Raw genomic sequence first — 12207 nt, 5'->3', positions numbered from 1 at the left:
AACATTGAAGCCGATCTTGACTTTTGCTCGGGGTTGTTTGGTCTGCATTTACTCCGACATCTTTGTACACACACAAGCAAACACAAATGCAAACAAACACATTTAGCGTGCAGCAAAGCTCATATAAGTGGCTTCTGTAAATTCGCATTTGGCTCGAGGCCCGCGAGATGGATGCTGATGATGTTTGCTAGGTCTCCTCTTTCTCCTCAACAGATTAAACCGATGCGAAGCTTCATCTTGACGTCTGGAGATTATTTCAGGCATTTCAGAAGTAGAAAGGATTGCTGAAGGTCTGCCTCCGAACGATGGCACTGATAAATTCGTCGGCTGGCAGTGTACTTAATATTTCACAAAGGGACAAAAAAGTCTGATATGGTTTTATACTCCTAAATGGCAGCTCGGGAGAAAAAGCGAGATCTATTGTGAAAACTGAGCGGGTTGAAGAAAAAGTACAGTCGCTTTAAAAATGTATACAGCTTCCAGCGTAATGGTGTAAGTAATTTGTTAAGTGCTTATAACTCCCTTGCTAAAGTTTCGAAGATTTCGCCCCAAGCAAGCACTTAATTAGCATATTAATTTTTCAGAATCGCTTTGAGGGGCAAGCGCTCAATTTTTTCTCTCATTTCTTTTTAACCCCCCTTCTTAATGTGAAAATATTTTTCCATTCTGCAGACTGTTTATCAAGGCTGAAAGCTCATTGGGATTCAGTACGAGTTTGTGTGAACGGAGACCGGGAGGTGTATCGGCCCAGCCATCTCCTGGGTCCTATAAGGAGTTATGAGCGGCCGCGATCTATCTTCATAACTGTACAATAATCTATCGACTCTGGGTTTGAGTGTAAAGCACATCAGATCATTAAGATAAAGCCGTGGAGGGGCTATTGCTACTGCTTGTCATTGAGGAATATTGGTGTTGGTGTGAAATTACAAAGACGCAGTGGAGGTCTGCATCAAAGTATGTATTTACTATTGGTTTAGCATTTATAGAGCTCCTTTAGTTGACGTCACGCAACCTAAACTCCACCCTTTTTGCAGGCACTCGTAGTGCACTTGAGCGATTTAGCATTTGTATTGATAGTGGTTGAACAACATATTTCATAAGGGTTTTATGTACAGTAACCCTGAAATTACATGAAAGAGTTTAAAATGGGATAAATAACTGGGCTATTAAGTTTTGGATGTACATACCTATGTATATATATCTATCTATATCTTTTGACTTAAAGAATGCAGTGAACTCTCTTGCCATGAAACTCGTGCTGGCGGCATTCATTCTTATCTGCTCCCGGCTGTCCTTGCTTGCCAGTATGGTGGCATAAACAGAATAGATCACATGCCATCCGGACCTCTAAAGGTGCAAATGCTCAAAATGCATACAGTGTATATACTTATATATTTATATATAAATACATTTCCTAGTGTGGTGAATAAAAGGTTTTTTTGGACAGGATTTTAGAATGATACTTTGATACTTTATATTCATTTTTATATTTTAAATATATATATTTCCATAATTAATTATGCATAGTCTATCCCCCCTAGTAACTTTGTTACTGGGACGGTACCTTTTAAAAAGGTCCTAATATGTACCAGAGGCACCAGTATGTACCTCTAAGGTACCAATATAATTTACCTTTTAGCTACAAAAGTGAACTTTTTGATAAGGTACCATCCCAGTGATAACTTTTTTATGGCTGCAACTAACGATTATTTTATAAGCGATTAATCTGGAGATTATTTTTCCGATTAATCGACTAATCGGATAAAATAGTAATATTTACTTACTTCGATGTTTTCACATATTATAGCTAAATAAGGCACTAAATTAGGGTGTTCACGTGTCGAAGTGTAATTTTAAAAGTGCAAAAGCGACACACTACTACAGAGTTTTACTAATATAATATTTTTGATTTAGATATTTTAAGCCTTAAATATAAAAAAGTTTGTGCAGCTTTTAAATAGTAAAACATCTTTAAATGTCAAAATATCAATTAACAAAATGAATTAAGTCTTCAGGGATGTGCTGAGAGTTTTGCCACAGATTAACAAATAAATGTTTATCTTCAGCTTTAGATTTTGATGAATATTATGATTATTTGATGATGATGATGATGACTGACTTTGAGCAGGCAGCTTCCGCCGTATAAAGAAACAGCACCTGACACATGTGCATGTGACGTCACAGACCAACTAATCGATAATGAAATTCGAAAATGAATGTCATAATCGATTTTTATTTTATTTTATCGATTAGTTGTTGCTGCTCTACTTATTTTAAGGAGAGTATAATAGCAGTTTTTGGGTTTTACATTAATGCATTTGCCAGACGCTTTTATCCAAAGTGACTTACAATGTGTTCAAGTCTTACATTTGATCAGGAGTTGTGTTTTCTGGTAATTTGTGTTTTCATTGCTAATGCAATGCTTTACCTGTTTTAAAAGCATCACTATTAATATGGCATTTTGTCTGAGATCAAAACATTAATTTTGACATTTAACAATCGTGCAATGCTTTACGCTTGGTAGATAATAAAATGTTATTTATATACCGTAGATGGGAATTGAGTCATCTGCAGACTACAATATGAATATAAAGCAATGTATGTAAACGCCAGGGCACTTCTGCATCACATAAGAAAATGTGGTTAACAACGTGGTTAACATCTTTCAATATTAGCACATTGGTGAGTGACCTCTGAATGATTTTTTTGACATTAATCTGGAATTGAATAAGTGGTTATTTATTGTTTCCCAATAATACAGCATGCTTTACTGTTGAAGGGATATTGTTTTGTATTCATGTTGTATAGTAACAGAGCTACGTTTCAGCTGACCTGGTCATCAGCAATCCCTCTGTTTACATGGGACAGATTTGGCAATGCGCTGATTAGATGACCCGTGTATATTGTTGCAATGTGACATCAGTGGTTAAAGATTTAGAGTGCTCCTACCGGTTACTCTTAAAGCTACAGTACCTGACTTTTTACACGCTGAAGTGTGCTGAAATCGCTGCGATGATTCAGGAGAGACCCGTGAATGAGCATTCATTAAATTCTGCATTGATTTTTGCATCCAAATTTACCAAGCAATCAAAGAAGAAGAGTAGTTTTCGTTTTCCTCTTAGTCTTATGAAATTCAAATATAAAGCACTCTTTAGTCTGTCAGTTCAGCAGTTTAGATTAGAAGGATTTTTACCGAGGTGCTCACAGATATCTCTTGATTTCTCATGGCACTTCTGTAGATAGTCGAAGACATTCAGAGTCAGCACAACCTTTAACCTGGAGCCGTAAAGCTTTGGATTCACTTAAACCGTCTGAGAAATGGTCTTCTTTCTTTGCCCATAAGAAATTTTATAGCATCCATAGTTTTCACATTTTTATCATCTTTACAAGTAAAGCTTTATTTAAAAAGTGTAAGAATGGCTATAGTGTCGTTTCATTCATCTTTAGAAAATGTTTTGTTATGGCGATGTGTGGATACAGGTAATTAGCAGTGCTGAGGAAGCCATTTGCTTGCCAAGCTACAAGCTTAACATCATTTCAAATAATTTAGCTACAGTCAAGCTAGTCACACATACTGATAAAAATATAGTATAGTTTTAATGCATCTGGCAAATGCATAAATGTCAATGGCTCCATACAGAATGAATGGCCATTAACCTGTTGGGTCTTCTTCCATTTAACCCTTGATTTCTAAACTGCCTTGGGCTCCTGTAAGTAGCTTGGTAGGGATCTTCCACTAAAAGATCCAGACACTCATTTAGGTGCCAGCAGAGGCTCCTATGGCCCTGGCCTTGCCAACCAACCCCAAACTACTGTCATTGTGGAGATGACTGCTGTAAGCTTTGGGCTGTTACATGCTATTTACATTAAGCGTCTTTACACTCATCTACTCAGTGTAATTGTGGTTATCAATTAGGTCTCTATAAATGTACAACAGCGATTGGATTGGACCGCTTTTACCCTTGAGACAAACTCACCTTACTTGCCTGTCCACAAATCTGCACTTTGTATAGTCAGTTGTTAATAGCTTATATAAGTAGATACAAGTTTGTCTGTGTTGTTAACTTGGAGATCACCATTCTAGTGCATTGATATGGTTCGATTCCCAAATTTAAATAGTCTACTTAAAAAGTAAACGTGTTGGATATTAAAATATATATGAATGCAGAAAATCTCTTATTTACATCAAGAAGAGAAGATTAACGGTGTTTGATATTGCACCAAATAATTCGTGTCTGATGTGTGACTATGGGGTTTGGGCGAAGGAGGTGCACATCCAGCGGTTTTTGCCAAACGTTGCTAATCAGTTATTCTCGGCTTTTGGTCGAGCCTCGGCCTCGCCTGTCAATCAGGGTTAGCTGCAGGCGTGGAGGCAGGAGCTGTTTGGCCCAGTACATTTGAATGTCGACATTAAAATTCCACATCGCAAAATTGTGTACAAATTGAAGCTTGGCGGCCAAAATTTAGATGCTGCAAAATAGAATGTGGCAAGCGGACTGAATTGTGTGTCACTCATGCAAATGTGGACATCCCGTATCCGAACGCATCCTGTTAAAATATGCCTTCACTGCGGACTGATTTTGAATGATTATGGTTCCAATTTTGATTTCATTGAAATATGCATGAATTATGCTTTTGGTACTTTAACAGAAACCATATAACTGATATTGACTATATTGTAACATTTGTTACTCTTTTTTGTTTATACAATTGTGCTTATGGATTTACACATAAGCAATTTAAGCAATTTACAGTGCAAGTTATACAATTTAAACCCATGATCCTTTGTTTTGCTAACCCAATGCTCTACCAATTGAGTCACAGGAACAGCTTGCATGCTCTTTGCAGAATCTATAAGATGTTAAAGATATAAGGACTTTTATATATTTCTATATAAATGTATTTATTTATGTATTAGTTTGGTTCTAAAACGCAATAAATCCATTTTGACTAATTTGTGTTTTTTTATATTAAGAAAGTGACAAGATGGAAACTACTATTTCCTGTTACAAACTTTCACATATCATCTTTAGGTTATAATAACATTAAAAATTCAAATCCATAATTTGATTTTTAAAGATTTATTATAAAAATGTATTATTCTTTCCCCCAAAATGCTATAAATCCATTATAAGTTTTTTTTTCAAAATGCAATAAATCTATTAAATCAATATATAAATGTGCATTCATCTTTGCCATGCTATATTCATTTAGTTGACTAGTGGTATACACCGATTAAAATAAAATAAACATTAATGGCATTAATCAAAACACTTACTTTGTCATTAACACTGTCATTGCTGCTGTCATCCTTGGGATGTCGTCGCTGAACTTTCTTGACAGCGATCAGCTGTAAAATGTTTTGGTCTTGCTTGATTTTCGTTGACTGAGTAAAATAATGGAAAGTTTTTCATAAGATCCACTGGGGTCAATGTGTTAGCATGACAGAAGCTTGATGCTGTCGGGAGAGCAACAAGCAACAGCCGGCATTTTTCCTTCACTCGCGTGAATTTTTTGGCTTACGTTACTTCTCTGTCAGAGAAAACCTCCACAGGTTTATGAATGCCATCAAAGTATTATTTTGTTTGTTTGTTGATCAGGAAGTACAAAGTAGATGAGGAAACTAGGATTCCATGTGTGCCATCATTGTTGTTTTCAGTGCGTGGAATGGTGCGCTGTGATTTGTTGATCGGATTTATTGCATTCTGCAGAGAAGGAGGCGTGGCATTTATCTCGTTTTGGAAAAAAGGGGGAAAAGATGACAGAATAACACGGCGAATATCGGATTTTGCGTAAAATGAAGAATTGACTTTTTAATACTGACCAGTCATCAGAGAAGAATAGTCGCAAGAGGGTGAAAGTACATTTTCAGATTTTGATTAAAGAGTAACTAAACCCTAATCCAACTTTTTTTAGTTACTGATCTGTAAGAATGATGGTTTATTAGTGCTGTTCATTGATTTTGATGTACGTTTTTTGACATTTGGATATAAAGTGTTTCAATACTACAATATATGGTGTAAAAACGTCTGAGTGCTGCCCTCTTCAGGTTTAACGGTGGCTACTGCAGTTGAATTTTCCTATTGGATGTTGGGTACAAAAAAAGACTCGTGACATAAGCAGGTTCAAGATCACCACGCCCTTGTTACGATCTCACCACACACTTGGTACGAGCTTAGTTCGTCCCCTCTATCTCTATTGGGATCTGCCCACTTTTCTTGCATTTTTCAAATATTGCCAGTGGGTGGAGTCAGGCTCTGACCAGGGGTTTAGTTACGCTTTAAAGCTTGATTAAAGTTTGAGGGCACATGAATAAAAAAACAATAATGACCCAAACAGAATTGTTTATGATGAACACTACAACATTTCAATAAAAATTGTCAGTTTTGATTTCATGGGGACTTTAATACTGTACTATGTTACCAGAAAGATCAATAAATGTTTTTGTATTGTGATAGTTAATCGTGACTTTTTATTTTGTTCTGAGCTGTCAAACTGCTCACAGGTAAAAAAAAATCTTCCAGATCCTTCACTTTGTGAAAATGTTATGTGTATATGTATACAAAATGCAATTTTTATTATTTTTTAAAGTTAAGATTCTAAAAGGTGTATGTAAACGTATGACCTCAGCAGATACAAAATCAGTATTATTTTGGCACCATTTATTTTTTTATTACAAACAACCTCTCAGTAGTCTTCCTAAGGTGTTTTGTGTTATTTATCACCACAATTTTTTATCAATAGATCCATTTCTAAATAGGTTCACGATTCCCAACCGTATGTTCGCCTGGAGTGCATGTGATTCAGTACAGGAACGAGGAGACTTGCAATCAGTGATGAATATGTGATTTGAGATGATGAAGAGGCCTAGGAGGAAGATGAGGAGGGGAGTCTCATTATCTCCCTCTAATCAGGGGGGCATCCAGCCAGGCAGAGAGGACTGATTAAAAAAAAGACTCTTCGTCACAACACGAGCATCATTCGGCTGGTCCTTACTCACAATAAGCCTGTAAGCCTCAGTGTTAGTCAACCCGCAATCAACAGCGAGAGCCACTACACAGTTCATCAGAAAGCCAGAGTAAACACAAATAAAACCGATGCGCAGGCCTCTCAATGGATCGAGAGAGGAGAATCCTGGGGAAGGGAACTTTCCGCTTGGCAGGTGTTCTCCCTTTCCTTGGTTTCTGTTCTTTGTTAAACTCTCCGTAACCCTCGTGAAGTCATCAAGTCGTCAGATTCGTACCCCTCCCTTGTGTCGGGGATATAACTTGATTTGCTATGACTGTATCCCTGCGATTGTCCTGTGCTCCGATAAGGATCCATGTTTTCAGGGAGGGTATAGCTGCGTCGCATCTAATGAAAGATCTTAATTAGATCCATTTGTGCCCAGAGGAGAGTAGATGCAATATTAAATTGTCACTCCTATCACATTCCTCCAATTTAGGCTGCAGGATACGTCTCGATCCATTTTATTTTACCGCAGATAGATGGTGAACTTTGCTGTCACTGGTACCTCCTGTATAGCTACTCGTGTTAAGTAGATGCACTTTCTCTGGAAAAAACATCTCCGGTAACGTTCTCCTCTTGACTGCGTATTACGAAATTGTTACAAATGACGAATTATAAAAATCTAATTTAACTCAGTTCCAGTGTTTATGAGGCACATAAAATTTTGTCTTGCTTGTTTTGAGTCTATAATGTTGACAAAATGAAAGCCGCCTTTGCAGTCTTTTTTTTTTGGTTTGAGTGTTCTTTGCTTTTTAATGCAAATACATTTCGTTTTATTGCAGTGATTTTTTTTTTATTGCCACAATAAATTAAACTTTAGCATTTAAGGAGCTAAATTTACCATAGATAGGCTTTGTAAAGTAATATGTATGTCAATCGATATGATACTGTATTACTATTTCTTAACTTAGACTTTGTACTTTGTCTTAAAGGGACAGTACACTCAAAAATAAAAATTCTGTCATCATTTACTCACATTCATACAGGTTTGAAACAACTTGAGAGTATTTCTTCTGCTGAACACCTAAGAAGATATTTTGAGCAATGTTTGGAGCACCATTGACTTCCATTGAATTTTTCCTACTATAGAAGTCAATGATGCTCCTGCTTTCTGCTTGGTTAAAAAAATGTCTTCCTATGTTCAGCAAAACAAAGATATTTATACAGATAAAATTAAAGTTTCATAGTAGTTAAATGTTCATTCTAGATCTAATTAGTATAGCAGCAAGTTAAAAAAACGATTAGTCTACTAGCAGCATTAAATATGTTTAATAAATATATTATATATTTTACTTCATGAATAATGCCAGGCCTTGCATACTGTACACCACCGTTTTTATGATGATTTATATGGCAGTGACATTTAACACATTAAAAAAAGCCCAAATACACATCACCTCTGATCGTCTGCACTTGTTTCAGCACTGGTAGAAATCTTGAGACTGCTTCTCGTGAAAAAAACTGTCTGTCTGCTGACATTCCCTCTCGCTAGAGGAAGAAGCAAGAAATCTCTAGGCATGCCGGGTTGCATCAAGCAATGCTGGTGGAAGATGACAGGGGCTGAAACGGCAACATCAGCACCAGCCGCCGACGTAAAGCAACAAACTCTGCTACTCTGCATAAATTTTTACGCACCGTATCTCTAAACATACTGCTTAGACTCTATCACACATAGCGGCGTGCCATTCTTCTATCTCAGCTCTTGCGGTGAGAAGCACGCTTTCATATTCATAGATTTTCACGGATGAATTTTTAAGGTCGCTTGCGATAGTGAAAAAAATTATTCCGATATGTCATCACTTTGGCAGATGTTTCCTGCCCCTTCACAGGGGCCACGACACTTTAAATGAATAGGGTACAAACCAAAAAGGTCTAAAACTCAAAGAATATAGGGTAAAGTATATGTATATGAGTGTGTGTATATATTTATATTTATATTTATATATAAATATATACATATACATATACGTCAAAAAATTATATATACACATTTAATGTTAAAATCACTATTGGGGTTTAGTTTGGCTGCATGTTATGTCCTAATATGTACCGTTTTTGTAAATATATGTATGCATTTGGTACCAATTTGGGATATCAAATTATACAATTTCCCATATTCGATGATTGTTTAAATTAACGATCAATCAATCGAATAATCTTTAACAGTAATAGTGCAATAAGCCATTACAGCAGTGGCATAGCCAATGACAAAAAAGTGTCTGTAAAAATGCCAGCTTCCTCACGCGAATTAAAAGATTTTATTTTGTCTAAATAACATGCTAGTGTGATTGTAAAATGAGTAAATGTAGTTGGTGTTTTGATAGAAATCATCAATTTAATCTCGTAATGAAATATAATGACTACTAGACACAGTATAACTCCCCCCTCGTAACTGGCACTCCGCACAGTCGGATGAAAGTCCGTGCGTCCATGACAAAATAAAAGTTTCATTATCATCAACTGTTATTTTCCACTTCATTTTTGGGTTTTACTTTCTGAATCGTTGATACACCGTTTGTTGAAAATTTTTCCAAGAAGCACACGAAGGGCACTTTTCTCGTTGTCACCTCAGCTTAGTCCTGTGGCGTACTTTCAGCAAAGATGCTTATATATTGAAGATTTTAATCTTCCATTAGAAAACACGCAACAGTGTTGAGAGTGTAGAGCCTCCGCCAGTCATTTATGATGATAAATGATATATTTTGCATTCGTTCAGAGTTTAACGACATTCTTTTAAATTTTACTTTTTAGTTTCTTGACATAATTTAAGATTTACATTTTAATCTGTTTATTAAAAACGTCTTCTGGTCTCCTTCCCTGTGTATAGCAGCGTTGCTATGCTAATCTTGTAGGCTTTCCTGAAGAAGGTCTTTGCTTTCAGTATCCTAACCATATTTGCATTTTCGGCAGACCCTCTCAGATCCACTGCGGATGCCATTTTGTTGCGTTAGCAGCCAGCCTCGTCTCGAATGAGGTTAAAAAGCCAAGGTGTGAATTTGGCATCGAGCATCGTTGTGATCATGGCTAGTTTAACTTCGCGCTTGTTTAATTTTTTTCAACGGCCGTGTATGGGCTTTGCGCAGGCGCCGCACACACCTGCTTGCTATTTCGACAATAGTTAAGTTTTATCTATTTAATTCTTATCGACAATTAATCGAAGATTACATATTGGTAACATCCCTAGTACCAATATGTACCCCTGAGGTACTAATATAAACACTTTAGGTGCAAGACTTTTAGAAAGTGTACCGCCCTAGTGACAGCTAGGGACCATTTTTTTCATTTTTAATATTAAATAGTTAATATATATCTCATGTAATGTTTAAAGTGGTTTATAATCCTATAATTGTACCATAAATTGGACTTTTGTGTCTATCATATTAACATAATATTAAATTAAATGAATGAAAAGTTAACTGAAACCAAATAATTTTGTCTTTTAGTCTTTTTTTTTTAATATGATTGCACATTTTCCTTCACTGTCCTAAGTTGACTGCAATCTTTCCCTTGTCTTAACTATGTTCAAGTCTTTCCCGTAATCTCCGGCATGAATGTGTTTTTAAATTTGCACGGATAATGAGAGCCTGTGGAATGGATGGAGGTGTTAGAGTCGAAGCTGTGAATCCCTCAGCAGTAGGCACGGGGGCCCGCTCCTCTCGCCGAAACATGTCGGTACAGGACGTGCCTGAGCTATTCGTACCCGGGGCCTCTCAGTCACAGCCCGTCGAGGTTAGCTGGTACAGTACCTGTCCCTCATGACTCACACGTTACTGCTGCATATGTCTTAAAACGGCATGGTGTTTGGAAAGCTGGTGTGTCAAGAGAGAGAGAGGCAAGGACGAGCCAGACACGCTCACAGAGGACAAGTCCTGTAGTCAAGGGTTGTCTGGTGGGATATCTGCTTTTCCTATCTAAGCGAAGGGCTAATTAAATTTCGATAGCCTGTTGTTTGTTTATAATGATTATTTTTCAGGGGTCAGGGTCAAGAAAAAACTGCAGACTGTGCTGGTTTGCATAGTCTCCCAATGTAGTTGTGCCGGCCTATTTGCTGGTTTCACAAGCTAGACCAGATTGTTTTTTAACCAATTTTGTTACTAATTTTGTTGACTTGTTTCTGTCATTGTCCTGGTCATCGTGATTCACACCAGCACTCCGAATGCCAATGAGTTAGCCGAGCAAGCGTTGTCAGCAGCACGATGTGTTTGTGAAGCATATCTGCCGTCGAATCCCGAGAGAGAGGCACGCGAGAGAGGGAGCAAAGGCCTGCTGTTGTCTCTTGTCACCATGGAGAGAAATGGACAGAGTAATTGCGTTGTTCCAGGGCCTGAGGAATCCCATCAGCCAGAAGCTGGTGCTGTCAGAGGACATAAAGATGCCACTAAAAACTTAACTCTCCGCTGACACGTCGGGCGGCCCGGGCCTGCGCAAAACGACAGGGGAAAAGACAGACAGATTAACCATGGTGGGGTGCAGATGAGAGCGAAAGTGCTTTGGAGAGGGTTTGGGATGCAGCCAGCACAGATGAGAGCTGAGCGTTGCCAAGATGGTGTATGATGGATTTGAATGAAGTCGAAATAAATGCTCAAGGTCGCTTAATTTTTTTCACTGTCAGCTGTGGTTGGGGATATACTCGGGTTTAGTGCATAAATGAAGCTCTTTTTCTTGTTGCCAAGAAGTGCTCCCGTATAGCTCAGTGGTATTGCATTAGCAGTGCAAAAGATAAAGGGTTCGAACCTTGGGAACACACATACTGATCAAATATGTATACCTTGTAAGTGTCTGCCAAATGCATAAATGTGTACACTTTTAGAGGAGATGCACAATAATGGGATGGGATTGAGTAATAGGTTCAGGAATAAACAGGTTATGGTGTTTTTACGTGTTATTTTTTACCCACACAGCAGGTGTATTCAAACATATGTCTCTTGCTTTGGCATCACAGCTCAACTTGTCACGAGAGCATAGCACGCATTTGATCAAAATTCGCATGCCGGGTTTGTTCTCTTTGCGAACTTCAAAAAGGCCTTAACATTGCCCATGGAGTTCTCTTGTTAGTCCTATGTGACAGGTGGGTTATTTGAACTCTCAACACAATTAATGTTACCGCATGAAGAGAAGTCGGGTCTCACCGCGCCATTTCCAGGGAGAGTTAATTGCGTTTCGAAAAACGGGCCTGCAACCTCCACCACTGTCTGGTTG

The 12207-nt window shown here is 37.7% G+C and overlaps 1 protein-coding gene across 18 annotated transcripts in view; it reads left to right on the top strand.

The window, feature by feature from the left end:
• Positions 1 to 12207, top strand: part of msi2b (musashi RNA-binding protein 2b) — a 332893-nt gene that overhangs the window by 73100 nt on the left and 247586 nt on the right. The gene's annotated exons all lie outside the window — the stretch shown is intronic.

The sequence above is a fragment of the Misgurnus anguillicaudatus genome, chromosome 24 (assembly GCF_027580225.2).
Source record: "Misgurnus anguillicaudatus chromosome 24, ASM2758022v2, whole genome shotgun sequence".
NCBI lineage: Eukaryota > Metazoa > Chordata > Actinopteri > Cypriniformes > Cobitidae > Misgurnus > Misgurnus anguillicaudatus.
This window is presented reverse-complemented; position numbering and strand designations above follow the sequence as displayed.